The 14,281-nt window shown below is 35.1% G+C and overlaps 1 long non-coding RNA gene across 7 annotated transcripts; it reads left to right on the plus strand.

Annotated features, from left to right (window-relative positions):
- Positions 1-2,277: 2,277 nt before the first annotated feature.
- Positions 2,278-14,072, plus strand: LOC126825367 (uncharacterized). Of its 7 annotated transcripts, none has more exons than XR_007681922.2 (12): positions 2,278-2,378; positions 4,312-4,461; positions 5,016-5,203; positions 6,354-6,518; positions 9,370-9,426; positions 10,296-10,356; positions 10,931-10,963; positions 12,349-12,589; positions 12,774-12,804; positions 13,064-13,179; positions 13,310-13,396; positions 13,711-14,072. It is a non-coding gene; the product is annotated as an uncharacterized LOC126825367 (long non-coding RNA). The 7 variants fall into 7 exon arrangements; XR_007681925.2 differs by having other exon boundaries at positions 2,287-2,319; XR_007681923.2 differs by lacking the exon at positions 2,278-2,378 and adding an exon at positions 2,684-2,871.
- Positions 14,073-14,281: the final 209 nt, after the last annotated feature.

The following is a 14,281-nucleotide window of genomic DNA, read 5'->3' on the forward strand; positions in this document are numbered from 1 at the left end:
TATCTGTCAAATTTCAAATGATCTTTATGTGCTACCATATTGTTCCATCTGAACGACTCGACGGTTGTTCTTACCAAACATTTTTATCCTGCAACACAAGCTGGGGATCTTTCACCAGTAACAACTAAATATACATTAGTAGACTAAACTTTTGGTATGTGTAGGATATAAACAGCATGGGGATATACTCTGCTAGGGGATATACGATATATACTGCTGGGAGATAAACGATACGTAGGGTATATACGATATACACAGCTAGGGGATATACGATATGTAGGGTATATACGATATACACTGCTAGGGGATATACACTGCTAGGGTATATACGATATACACTGCTATACGATATACACTGCTAGGGTATATACGATATACACTGCTGGGAGATAAAAGATACGTAGGGTATATACGATATACACTGCTAGGGGATATACGATATGTAGAAATGGTAAGTAGACCAACATATCATCCAGAGAGGGGTGGGGTGGGCAAGCTCTGGTGGTCAAGCGACCCTACTCCTTGTCACATTCAAGCGGGGATTCGAAACCACACAAATTGACTCAATAAGCTCGTTTACATTACAAATTTTAAGCGTGCCAGGCACGGTAATTTTTTGTAGTGTAAACGGGTCAAACCTAAGCGTGCTGTACAATCTGGCCCACTGAAGTGAGGTGGTCTCGGCACGGTGCCAGGCACGGCACGGTTAAATTTTCGTAGTGTAAACGCTATCCAGTATGAGCATGGTTTCAGTACGGATTACTGCGCATGCGCCAAACGAACCTTGACCTTTATTCCTGCAAAACTTGACAGTTCTGTCTAAATAGCTGCGCAAACTAAATAAATCGCCATAATTGTTTTCTTCTGGGTAATTTGCATAGGGACTGAAATTAACTTTTCTGTAAAGAGTTCCACATTTGGCGTGCCTGGCACGGCTCTGAGATTGGTTATTTTAGAGTAATGTAAACAGGTCAATTTCTTGAAATTTATCACGGCCTGGTACTGTGACGAGAACGGCGCGCTTATCGCAAGGTTATCGGGGCCAAGTGTAAACAGGGCTAATGACAGAGATTACACGCACTCTTTAAAACACTAGCCCGCCCCCCAATCGTTTTGGTTTTTACTGTAATTTCTAATCAGTCACAGTATGTTCGGCGAAATACTTGAAGAGTCAAAACTGAATGGCAGTGCATCTTTTTACCTTGGGTTATTCCAGTCTATACTGGTAGTATTCTCATGTAGGATATATTTAACCTCGTGGATCACGTCGATTCATTACAAATGGCGTTCGAAAGCATTCTGGCAATTGATTCGTGTGCCAATTTTTTAAAATTTTCATTTTGTCTTAAATATTGGATATCAGAAGCCCATATTTTCACGGTAAGATAGCAACATCAATGCTGATTTAAATTGACAGGCAGTCATGTTTGCAATGTCGAAGACTGTGGATGATACTGAGTTAGAGGCTTACCATCTTTAACCAGAGGTGATTTCTAACACAGGCAAGTTTTTAATATTATAAGTAGTTTGTTTACAATCGAAGAATTTGTTTATAATTTATAACAGTTCTTATCAGACACCACATTTTATATCTTTTTAGTCTATATTCGGTGGCAGAGGTACGACAAACACTTAAAAACATTTTAGTCCATAAAACCACAACAACGTCAATTGCTGCAGTAATGAAAAGACAAATCTAATGCAGCTGGCTGATAGTCTTACTTTCAATTTATCATTTTCATGATTAGTCGGTTAAGTGAACTAAGTCGGATAAACTTATTTCGCCCATGTTTTTCCGCCAATTAATTTTGTGTGCTCTATCAATCGGGCGTTTTGTGTCATTGTTAAATCGTATTCAATGATATTTAATTGACAAATTTACTAACCATTTTCTTCAGACCATGAGAAAGTTCAACGCGTTGATTTTTCCGAAAGCTAATAAAATCTATTTTGAGTGGATCATCTATTTATATCGTCCAATAGAATCAAATTTTGCAGGATGGAAGAGACGCGATCTTTGAGTCATTTATATTCATAGCCATTTACTTAGGCTTCCTTAACCAGTATTAAATTTAACCTAAATCAAAAATTTATCAACTAATCTGCTACGGAATGATATCAGAAATATTATACCTTTTAAAAATTATTTCACTGAAACAAATGTCAGAATAAAAAAAAATTTGTATTGCTAAAAAGTTTGCAAATTTTTATTTTCAATAGACTGCAAGCTGGCAGATGTATACTTTTATATTTCGTTTCGTTTAAATCCACCAATCTGACGTTTTGTTACAATATGGCTGTCAAAAGTGGAGTAAATTTGTAAATAAACAACAAACTTTACAAATATAGTAAAATAATTAAATTACAGAGGCTAACGGGTTATTTTTTTTATAGATTGACTTTTTATATGTGTCAATAATATATTCTTTAAATACCATTTTGATACCCGCCTCATTGATGTGGATGCCGGAAGATCCACATATAGGCTATAATATATGTAGGCCTAACAGTAAGGCATTGCCTGAAGTAGAGCGGCTCTGATGATGTGTTTAAGGTCATGAGACGAAATATCCTATTGATTTTTAGCGATTTCGGATAATTTTTGAAAGAGTTATGGCCCTTGATCACTTTGAAAAATCTTGTGGACGCTCTAGAGGCTAAAGTTAATATCCGATTGACTTTAAATTTATGCACAGTGTTCAAGGCCATGGGATGAAGAATCATATTGATTTTCAACGATTTCTTAAAATTACTGCCAAAGTTATGGCTCGTGATCACTTTGAAAAATCTTGTGACACTCCAGAGGCTGAAGTTATCATCCGATTGACTTCAGATTGATACACAGAGTTTAAAAGGTCTTGAGATGAACAAGTATATTGATTTTTTAATGAATTTTTATGACTTGAACAACTAAATCCATGATGTTAAAAGTTTTGGATACAAAACATTAGCATGGGGCAGAACTTTATAAAAACCAAACAAATTCTAATGGTTTTCTGATAATTACTTAATGAGTTGTTACTGTTAATCAGATTTTAATGTACATTATAGATGTTTCATTACCGAAAAGAGTAAAAATATGCGACAACTCTTGTTGACTGCCCTGACGATATAGCGGCTGTGTGCTTAGTTTCGTTGCGTGGCAACCTATCTTCCGAATTGATTTTAATTTAGATCTAAATTGTATGATTAATTAATTTTGTTTTAAAAAAAAAGAACAAAACAGTGTAACTGTGAGAATTATTTTCATTGATGTCAAAAATATGTGACGTCATTGATTAGACGTGTCATAGAAATATTTCTATAAGATGCGTAATCTCGTTTGGGTGAGATTTGGTAAATTTACATGCTCGTTACCAGGTTTGCCCAGTCCGGTTCCGGTCTGAATTTTTTTTTAACCGACAGTCTGTGGGTGACAGTTTTAGTTACGCTCCAGTGTTACTGGAAAAGAGATTTGCTCAAGCACTGGGCTGTGGAGCTTCGCTCTTTATCAATGTCAGTATCAAAGTACAGCCACAAAGTACAGACACAAATAAATCGGCATTTATATTCCCAGGGTACGATCCTACCCACAACCCAGCTTTTGATATTCTCCAGTCAGATTTGGAGTCAGATCGACTGGAAACAACCATTTAACTAAATGGCCTGAGTCAGTGAGTGTAGAATGACGTTGGTTGTTGTCAAATATAAAACCTCCACAATAAACCCTTTTGTGAACCAAAAATATTAATCAATTTCATTCCATGTGGATATCAAAATTGTTCTTTAAGTTAAATTTTATATGAGTATTAGGTTAATTTTGTTAAATATCAAAAAGTGTGAAAATTAATTAGCTACGTAATTTCGTTTGGGTGAAATTTGGTAGAAAGGAGGAGATAACTCTTACCATGTTAACATGCACATGCATTAGATCTATTTGATAAGGCCAACTTCAAGTTTGGTCAAAGGTCACGAGATGTAAACAGGGCTAGCGCTAGCACCAAACCTAACCCTAACCCTGGCCTTACGTATACTAGCCCATGCACATTATCTGTTTTGCCCAGTGTATCCTGTTCTGGTCTCAAGCCAACAGATGAAGGTTTCAGTTATACTATTTTGTTCCCGGAAAAGAACTTTGGTCTATATTAGCCAGGTCGATGTAGGCCTACCTAATAATGACATAGTAGGCCTGATTACTGACATGACATCAATCAATCCCCCAAACTCACGCGTTGATATCAACCCTATTCATTTTAATTTTTTAATAAATATCCATGATAGCTACTCCATTAATATTAGCTTTGTGATAAATATCCACAAAATCTGTTTTAGTGTAAAATAAAAGCATGAGTAAAAAGGTTCTTTCAAAGATTACAACCGATGGAAGTCAGCAGTTTTTTCTGTTAACGACGATACCAGTGGATAAAGAAGATGGTTTTAACTTGTTACTAACGGATGGACAATCAACATGGACAGGAACTTGTAAGTTATACATGGGGGATATAGGGACTTGTATACATGGGGGATATAGGGACTTGTATACAAAATAGTTATGTTCAACTAACCCCCACTTCCTATTCAGCAGCAGGAGTACCGGTCATGCCGACGTTAAAAAGAATTAAATATATATTTATGGGCACCCTCCGCCCCTGAGCGATTTACCGACTGGCCATCCCTCTTCTAGGTCTTATTACAACCATCCTACATACCAGCTGACCCTCCCTCTTCTTGGCCTTATTACACCCCTCAATGTTCCCAACACCACCTAACTATTTGATCAAAAATTACAACCGCTCCCGGAGTCAAGCTAGCACACAATAAGCTGGCAGACAACAATCGGGTTGCCAGTTAGTGAAACCCTGACATTTTTGCCCAGTTCTTGCCCCATGGGTATTTTTGGGGTAATCCAGTATTTTTCTAGTAAGATTGTGGGTCTATACCTTTCATATAAACCAAATTTGCCCTGCTTTTATTGGAAATAACCACAGGATAAATACTTTCGTGACAATGTATCTATAAATTCCATTTTATTATAGTTTCAGCTGATAATATGGACAAACAGCGTAAAAGGTTAAAAATGGATTTTACCTCGTATTTTAATCAAACTGAAAAAGCCTTCATCAAAGATGATAATGAAGTGAATTTTGAATACAGTGTTAAAATTAAAAATGATGATACAGCTGAATTGGTGTGGAAGAAACATGTCACCTCAGATGATATTAAGGTAAATTGTTTGTTCACTTTTTATACGCCCACATTGAAATATTGTCGTCACCTCCGTCTGTCCAGCGTCCATAATTACTTGTAGACCTTCGAGAGGCTAAAGTAATTCATGCACAGTGTTTATGGTCATGAGACGAAGAATTATATTGATTTTCAAAGATTTTAAATAATTATTGCCAGAGTTATGCCCCTTGATCTCTGAAAAATCTTGTGGACGCTCTCAAGGTTAATGTTAATATCCGATTGAAATATGGTCAAATATTGTCGTCACCTCTGTCCGTCCAGCGTCCATATTTACTTGTGGACCTTCTAGAGGCTAAAGTAATTCCTACACAGTGTTTATGGTCATGAGATGAAGAATCCTATTTATTTTCAACGATTTCCGATAATTACTGTCAGAGTTATGCTTTTGATCACTTTGAAAAATCTTGTGGACGCTCTCAAGGGAATGAAATGAAATGGGGTTTAACGTCTTACTGTTCTGCTCCGAACTGGGCTAATGAAGACAGGCATACGCCATACAGTGTACTATGAGGGAAATTTGGCCCGGACATCGGCACTACGACCTACTCTTATATCGAATTCCAACTGTCAAGAGATATTTTACGTGCACACCAATGTGTATACAGGACCTCGGTTTTTCGTCCCATACGAACGACTAGACGGCTGTCCTTGTCAGGCCCTCCGTCCTGTAATCATTGACAAGGGGGGAACACGCCGGAAAATCTGGATGAACTTTCTCGGCCAATGCAGGGATCGAATTGTATTTAAATAGTTTACAGATATTAAGATCTTGTTGCAGGCATTAGGAGGAGTGGTATTTCCCACAATTCTTGACTTCCTGGAGTTTATTATATTAATAATGTATATACAATATAGTTTCAGTACGGTAGAGCAGGGTTATAGTGACTGGTATAGGTTTATAGCGACTGGTATATGTTTATAGTGACTGATATATGTTTATAGTGACTGGTATATGTTTATACTGACTGGTATATGTTCTATAGTGACTGGTATATGTTTTATAGTGACTGGTATATGTTTATAGTGACTGGTATATGTTTTATAGTGACTGGTATATGTTTAAAGTGACTGGTATATGTTCTATAGTGACTGGTATAGGTTTATAGTGACTGGTATATGTTCTATAGTTTCAGTTAGGATGTATAACTCTAATGTTAAAAGATGACCCAGGGACTGGTATATGTACGATATTAAATCATAGCGTAGTCAACAGTGAACGAGATCAACATCAACTTAAACAGCTAGAAACAGATAATAACAGACTGTCACAAGAACGGATGATGGCGTTAAAGGTGATGACACTGTAGTATTTAAAATATATTTGATATTACTGTAGTATTTAAAATATATTTGATATTACTGTAATATTTACGCACCTTTATAAGATAATAATCTGTTTATTTAATCGTTAGCGACCAAGATCGAGCGTTGTCGTTTTAGATGATTACAATGTAGTACTGTCTCAAATAACAATTACTATGGTTTATTTCACTGTGACGTTTCAACAAGATTTCACAAGTCGTTATCAGGCATGTATCAACATAAATAAATATATATATATATATATATATACAAGAGCAGTGCGAACCCTCACCAAGCATGAGCAACTGTTCCAAGCCGTTAATTGTGAAGCCTTTGGGTAATATTGTCTCAAAGTGATGGCTGTAATATTTTCCCACCTCATAAGATAATAATAATCTATTTGTTTAAAGTGTGTATGGCTCGACTATTCTTTGGAAGCTTAAAATAGTTGAAAATGGTTCTAAAAGCAGAAATGAAATGAAATGAAATGGGGTTTAATGTCCTACTGTTCTGCTCCTATACTGGGCTAATGAAGACGGGCATACGCCATACAGTGTGCTATGAGGGAAATTTTGCCCGGGCAGCGGCACTATCACCTACTCTTATATCGAATTCCAACTGCCAGAGGATCTTTTACGTGCATTCCAATATATACACGGGACCTCGGTTTTTCGTCTCATCTGAAGGACTAGACAGCTGTCCTTGTCAGGCCCTCCGTCCTGCATCATTGACAAGGGGGAACCCCGCTGGAAGATCTGGATAAACTTTCTCGGCCAATGCAGGGATTGAACACCCGACCTCCAGACTAGCGAGCCAGCGTCTTACCCATTTAGCCACGTGATCCCCCGGTTCCAAAAAGCAGATATTAATGTAATATGTGTGTACGTATAGTGAAAATCATCTTCTGTATCCCCAGTGATATCTACTCCACACAATACCCTCCATTCTACTCCACACAATACCCTGGGTTTCATTCTACTTCATTATACTCTGAACCAATCAAAAAACAGTTTACATACGAGTCATAGCGTCATTGTTTATTATTATTATTATTATTACAGCATATTTATAGTGCACCCTTTCATATAACATGTTCAGGGGCACTTTACAAAGTGACAATGTAAATCACACATAAACAACAAGATTATGGGCATGTTAACGATTGTATACAGAGTCAGTTAAAAGCCTGATTAAATAAATGTGTTTTAAGTTGTTTTTTAAAAGAATACAGAGATGTAAAACATCTTAAACTAAATGGTAGATTATTCCATAAAACAGGTGCTTGATAACTAAAAGAGCGCTGACCATAGGAGACTAGTTGAACAGTTTTGGGCTTTAAAAGTAGTTTATCTGATGTACGTAATGTTCAGCCAGGTGTATAAAGTTCTAAAAGATCTGAGAGGTAAACAGGAGCTAAATTATTTAAACATTTAAAAGTAAGTAATAAAATCTTAAAATCAATTCGATATTTAACAGGTAACCAGTGTAAATTATATAAAACAGGAGTTATGTGGTCACATTTCTTAGTTAAAGTAACAAGTCTAGCCGCAGTATTCTGTACTTTTTGTAATTTATCTATAAGCTTTAAAGGTAAACCAACTAAAAGTGAATTAAAGTTATCTAATCGAGAAGTGACCAGAGAATTAACAATTGACTTAGTGGCCTCCACAGTTACACATTTACGTATTTTACCTATATTTCTAATATTAAAATAGCACAATTTACAAATATTATTTACTTGAGCTCCCATAAGCATAAAACTATCAAAGATAGGGCCAATATTACAGCAGAATAAGATGAAAATATATCACAATTACCAATTACAACAGGGGGGTTATCTTGTGCAGATTTACTTAATTGATGCCTTGAGCCTAATAACAAATATTCGGTTTTATCATCATTCAATTTTAGAAAGTTCTTTGACATCCATTTTCTAATTTCACTAATACAGTTCTCAAGTTGCAATTTTGATAAATTGAAAGAAGATGGACAATTAGGTGTAAATGAAATATATAATTGAGTATCATCAAATACAAATGAAGGCTGAGACCATATTTTCTGACAATATCTCCTAATGGTGACGTATAGAGGGTAAATAAAATCGGACCAAGAACAGAACCTTGGGGAACCCCAGATGACAAAACAGATTCAGACGACGATTTGCAATTAACTAAAATACACTGTTTTCTACCCAGAAGATAGCTCTCTAAAAGATTTACATTCCCTTCACCCACTCGATTGGTCGATAAAAATAGCACAAGTATCAAGGGCAGATAATTTGACCGTGTCTCCCCCGTGAATGAACCCAGAGTATGCTGGAGTAGAACGGAATGATACCACTGATGATACTGACTGTCTCCCCCGTGAATGAACCCAGGGTATGGTGGAGTAGAACGGAATGATACCATTGATGATACTGACTGTGTCTCCCCCGTGAATGAACCCAGGGTATGGTGGAGTAGAACGGAATGATACCACTGAGGATACCTAGGATGAGTGAAAATTGAAAAAAATTATTTTGAAATTTCTAATCATTTATGTTTGGTGAAATACTTGAATAGTCCAAATTGAATGGCAGTCGTTTGGGCCTGTTTAGTCCATTCTACATGTTTTTAGACATGTTTCGTGAATCAGTAATTTTTAAATATTTTCACGTTAAGGTGTAGAGTTGCCTGTCAACCTCGTTGGTTTTCCCTGAGACCTCTGGTTTCCTCCCTCTATTAAAGACACTTACCTGCAAGTGAATTATTGAAATATTTTTTAACCATATGACAATTCTTCCCAAGGTCAAAAAATAACAGCTCTGTAGGTTTGTTTCCAATTTCAACTTTTCTTTTATAGAGGCTAGAAAAATATATTGCTGCAAAAGAAGAAATGGAAAAAGATTTATTTTCAAAGGTAAATAACATGTCATCCAAGTATGAATGATTTATCATTTGTATTTGTGTAATAAAAGACACAATAAGAAAATCTGATTCTTAATTTTAGTTTTAAATATTTTATTAAATAAAACTAAATAAGGTTTACTGTCTAACATTCCTGTACCACGTGTTATTGAGGGTTAGGGTTAGAATAAAACTAAAAATGGTTTACCGTCTAACGTTCCTGTACCACGTGTTATTGAGGGTTAGGGTTAGAATAAAACTAAATAAGGTTTACCGTCCAACGTTCCTGTACCACGGGTTATTGAGGGTTAGGGTTAGAATAAAACTAAAAATGGTTTACTGTCTAACGTTCCTGTACCACGGGTTATTGAAGGAGGAAAATTGGTTTAATGGACAGAAATTTTGACTGGACAGCACCATGTTCCTGAAGCAATGACTGCAAGTTTTACAACATCTAGCCATTATCTCCCTTTACTGCACACACATGAACAGTAGCGTTGTGCAATCGGAGGTCGGGACACATAAACACTCAAATCAGACATGGCGACCTACAATTAATGATGAAATATGCAGGGTATTACGTGAAAGACTTGATAAGATTACAGAGTTAAAGCAAAATCAAGCCTTCTAGTGATGGTAATTTTTACAGGACAGTGTAGTTTCTGCCTACTCTTGATCAAGTTCGAGTTGTTGGATCTTCTTTAATGTGGACACCATCTCGTACTCAATGGACCACCAGTTTTCATCCTTTTCCTTACTGAACCAGTGACATGAGGAAAGCATCCTGGAAAATCTCAAGAAACCTTCTCGACAAACACCAAGATCAAAGTCAGGATCTCCCGGTTAATTATTATCATCTACATAAATATCTTTTATTTTTAGTTTGTGGCCATATTAAATAGTAAAAAAGAAAAAATAAGAAATTTAAAAGAAAATGGTTCAGGTAAGAGAGACTTTAGGGTTTAACATCCACTTGAAACTAACAAGATCATTTCACAATTAACATATGGTATAATAATTTGTTTACAGGGAATATTTTAATATGACTCAAGTTGTTATTAGATTTATGAGTTTGACTCAAATATGAATGATTTTTATATTACATATAATTATTTTCAGTTAAAAAATATTTTTATATTACTTTTAAAAACATATTCAAATCAATTAATTTATTATAATTTTACTTCAAATCCTTCTCAAAACATTGTAATTGTCAGGGAATACCCCTGCTATAAAAAATTGATCAAAAGAGGTCATTGTTGTGTCAAGTGACTTAGCTGTCTCGGTACCTAGCAACAGGTGCGAAGCCGGAGGAGAATTCATTGCATATACAAGACGATGCTGTCTTTAATCGCTGACTGTTTATTACAAATATCGAAGCCCAATAAATTATTGGATTATCCACTGCCCTAGTTTTTTTCCGTGGTTTTTAAGTCAGAAACTGTTGCACGATCAAGTTTATCAACATATACATCAAGCGCTCACTAACTCGTGCTATATTTGATGTGTTATTACAGGTGATGATAATGAGAAAGATGATGGAACATCAGGTAACACTTATTCCGTTTTATTTATGATGACTAAATCTTTATTTCACACCCAGCATATACATGGGGAGCCACGGTGGCTCAGTGGGTGAAACGTTGGCTCGTTTACCTGGAGGTCTCCTGTTAAAGTAGGATGTTAAACCCCATTTTATTTCTGAGGGTATAAATGAAGGAATTAAAATCTGTATTTCTTATTCTTTTGGAAACTTGCTCATGTATAAGGTCATGTTGAGACTAACATCAACTTAACACTGACTAGGTCATGTTGAGACTAACATCAACGTAACACTGACTAGGTCATGTTGAGACTAACATCAACTTAACACTGACTAGATCATGTTGAGACTAACATATGGTGCTCTCATGTTAATAATTCACCTGTTTGTTTAACAACAGGAGGAAACCAAAGGACCTGCAGAAAAACCCTGAGATTATTCATGCCTCTTGACTTAATAACAGGCCTAGTGATCTAAAGTACACCCTGACTTGATCATATTGAGACTAACATATGGGATTCATGTCTCTTGACTTAATAACAGACCTAGTGACCTAAAACTCACCCTTTATACTGTTTATTTCACCCTTGATCATCAGGTCATACAAAAACAATATATTCCTTCCTAAATATCTGATACATGTTGTTAAATGTATGATTATCCAGTATTATTGTCAATAACATTTATCAGGGATGCTTACTTGGTAATTGAGCCTACAATGTTTATGCATTTCCATTCAAGTTTACCCGGAGAAAACAATTTGATGCGATAATTAATGAGACCATTTGTATTGTTCTTTATTTAAAATTAAAACAGGTGGTAGGCTCTCTTTAAATGATGTAGCAGTATCTTAGAAAAATAATTTTTGTGTTTGGTCTATAGTACTAAAATCTTTAACAAGGTAAAAAGGGTTGAGGTGCCCAAGGGTAGATTTGTCTGGTTCTTTGGTACAAAAGGAAAAATAATATCAATTGTGAACAATAGCATGATATAACTGTAGGACAGCCAGTCTGGTATCAATTGTGAACAATAGCATGATATAACTGTAGGACAGCCAGTCTGGTATCAATTGTGAACAATAGCATGATATAACTGTAGGACAGCCAGTCCGGTATCAATTGTGAACAATAGCATGATAACTGGTATTAACCAGTGGTCGTATGACCTGCCAACTGCATTAGCCAGTCTGGTATTAACATTACCAGAAAAAAAAATATTCTTTTGAAAGTATTCTGATTTGTTTCGTCTGCTTTTAATAGGCTGTTCAGGAAAACTGCACAGCAGAACACAGACATAGCAAACAAAACATGTATGAGACATGTATAAACACATTGGTTTAAAAAATATAAAAATAGAAATGAAGATGATAAGATTATATTTTACATTTTACAGTGTCACAGTCGAATTCTACTCGAAATGGTAGACAAAACAGAGAATAACGGGTTGAAACAAATAAAGAAGAAAGGTAAATAAACCTTAATTATTGAACACCTGACCGAAATGGAAGACAAAACAGAGAACAACAGGTTGAAACAAATAAAGAAGAAAGGTAAATAAACCTTAATTATTGAACACCTGACCGAAATGGAAGACAAAACAGAGAACAACAGGTTGAAACAAATAAAGAAGAAAGGTAAATAAACCTTAATTATTGAACACCTGGCCATTACATGTACCTGGCTACATAAATAGACCTTAATTATTGAACACCTACAATATTGATGATTTGTTACTGAAAGCCAGCAGTAGTCCCATTATTTGATAAAATTTAGATTTTGTAGAGTCTGTGTTTGATCACCATTGTTTTTATTTTCTAGCGATAAAGAAGAAAATACAGATGAGGAAGAGGTAGGTTATATAAAATCATTCACTGGATTTGATGTTTGCTTATTTGGTGCAATGTCTATTTTCTGTCTTGTCTGCAGGTTTATCTTGTAGATTTTTGTTTTGCGTGTAGTGCGGTCCTCCTGCACTTACTAATAGAGTTACTTCCCTTTCAGTATTCTGTTTATTTTTGAATATTACATGATATCAATAATCAATATTTATTGAATGATGAAAACCTATTCAAAGTACTATATAAAGTGATATTATTTATTTATTTTAGACGCCACCACCTAAACGTCAGAGAAAGAATGTAGGCCGTAAAACTGGTGATCTAGATTCATCGTTAGATTTAGGGGATGACGAGATTACATCATCATCTTCTACGATAGTTAAAAGGTAGAATTTATACACAGTAGGGTTTAACTAAACAGATAGATTACTCATACACTAGGGTTTCAGTGTTGAGTCAGATGGTTGTTATGGTAACTATATGTGAATATTATGGTTATTATGTTGTATTTTTAAGGTCAGCTAGAAAGAGAGGAAGTGTAAGAACAGCGACACCAAGTAAACCTATTTTACCTAAAATAACTAGAAATACGTCCAATGAGAGGTAATTACTGTTATAAACATAATTTATCTAAAATAACTAGAAATACATCCAATGAGGGGTAATTTATAATGGTTCGCATTTGCATGTTGTATCATAAGGTCTGTCATTGAGTCAACTGGCGTGGTTTCGAATCCCTGGTTGTACTAGACCACCCAACTACATTTTTCGAACAATCAGAATCGAGCAAATTTCTAATTTGTGCTACAATCTACATTAGCCCTGTCGGAGCAGAACAGTAGGACGTTAAACCCCATTTTATATTATTTAATGTCAATCATATAATTCATATAATATATATATATTTATATTTTTAGCTATGATGGTGGTCGAGGTCGGATGAGTAAAAGTAGTTCTAATAATTCTAATGTATCTAATATAGATCCTGAAGATTTGTTCAGTGTTTTGTAGACTTATTTATCAGACAGAATAGTACATAACTGTTTGTATCTGGTTTATTTATCAGACATTTCAATCAGTTTCTAATGTGCTTGATACTGAAATTTGAGAGAACAACTGTAATAATAGGAGGTAGCCATTGTTTACGATTCAGACATAATGTTGTGTATTAATTGTATAATTTGTATATAATACAGGCATAATGTTGTGTATTAAACATAACCTAATATTGTATATATCACATGAATATACTACTGCTAATATAATAGAATATATTGTATTAACATGTTTGTTTGTTTGTATCTAAGACGCCATGTTGAATGTCCCAACTTGTTGTTGTTTATTAGGTGAATGTTTGTGATTAGTTGTTTCTGCTTAGGCTAAGTAGAGATAATTAATTTTATACCTGCTGGAGTATAATTAGTTCAATTATATCCATACCTTGACTAAGTTTGATAATGGTGTGGAGACTTGATTAATAGTTCTATT

Source organism: Patella vulgata, chromosome 6 (genome assembly GCF_932274485.2).
Source record: "Patella vulgata chromosome 6, xgPatVulg1.2, whole genome shotgun sequence".
NCBI lineage: Eukaryota > Metazoa > Mollusca > Gastropoda > Patellidae > Patella > Patella vulgata.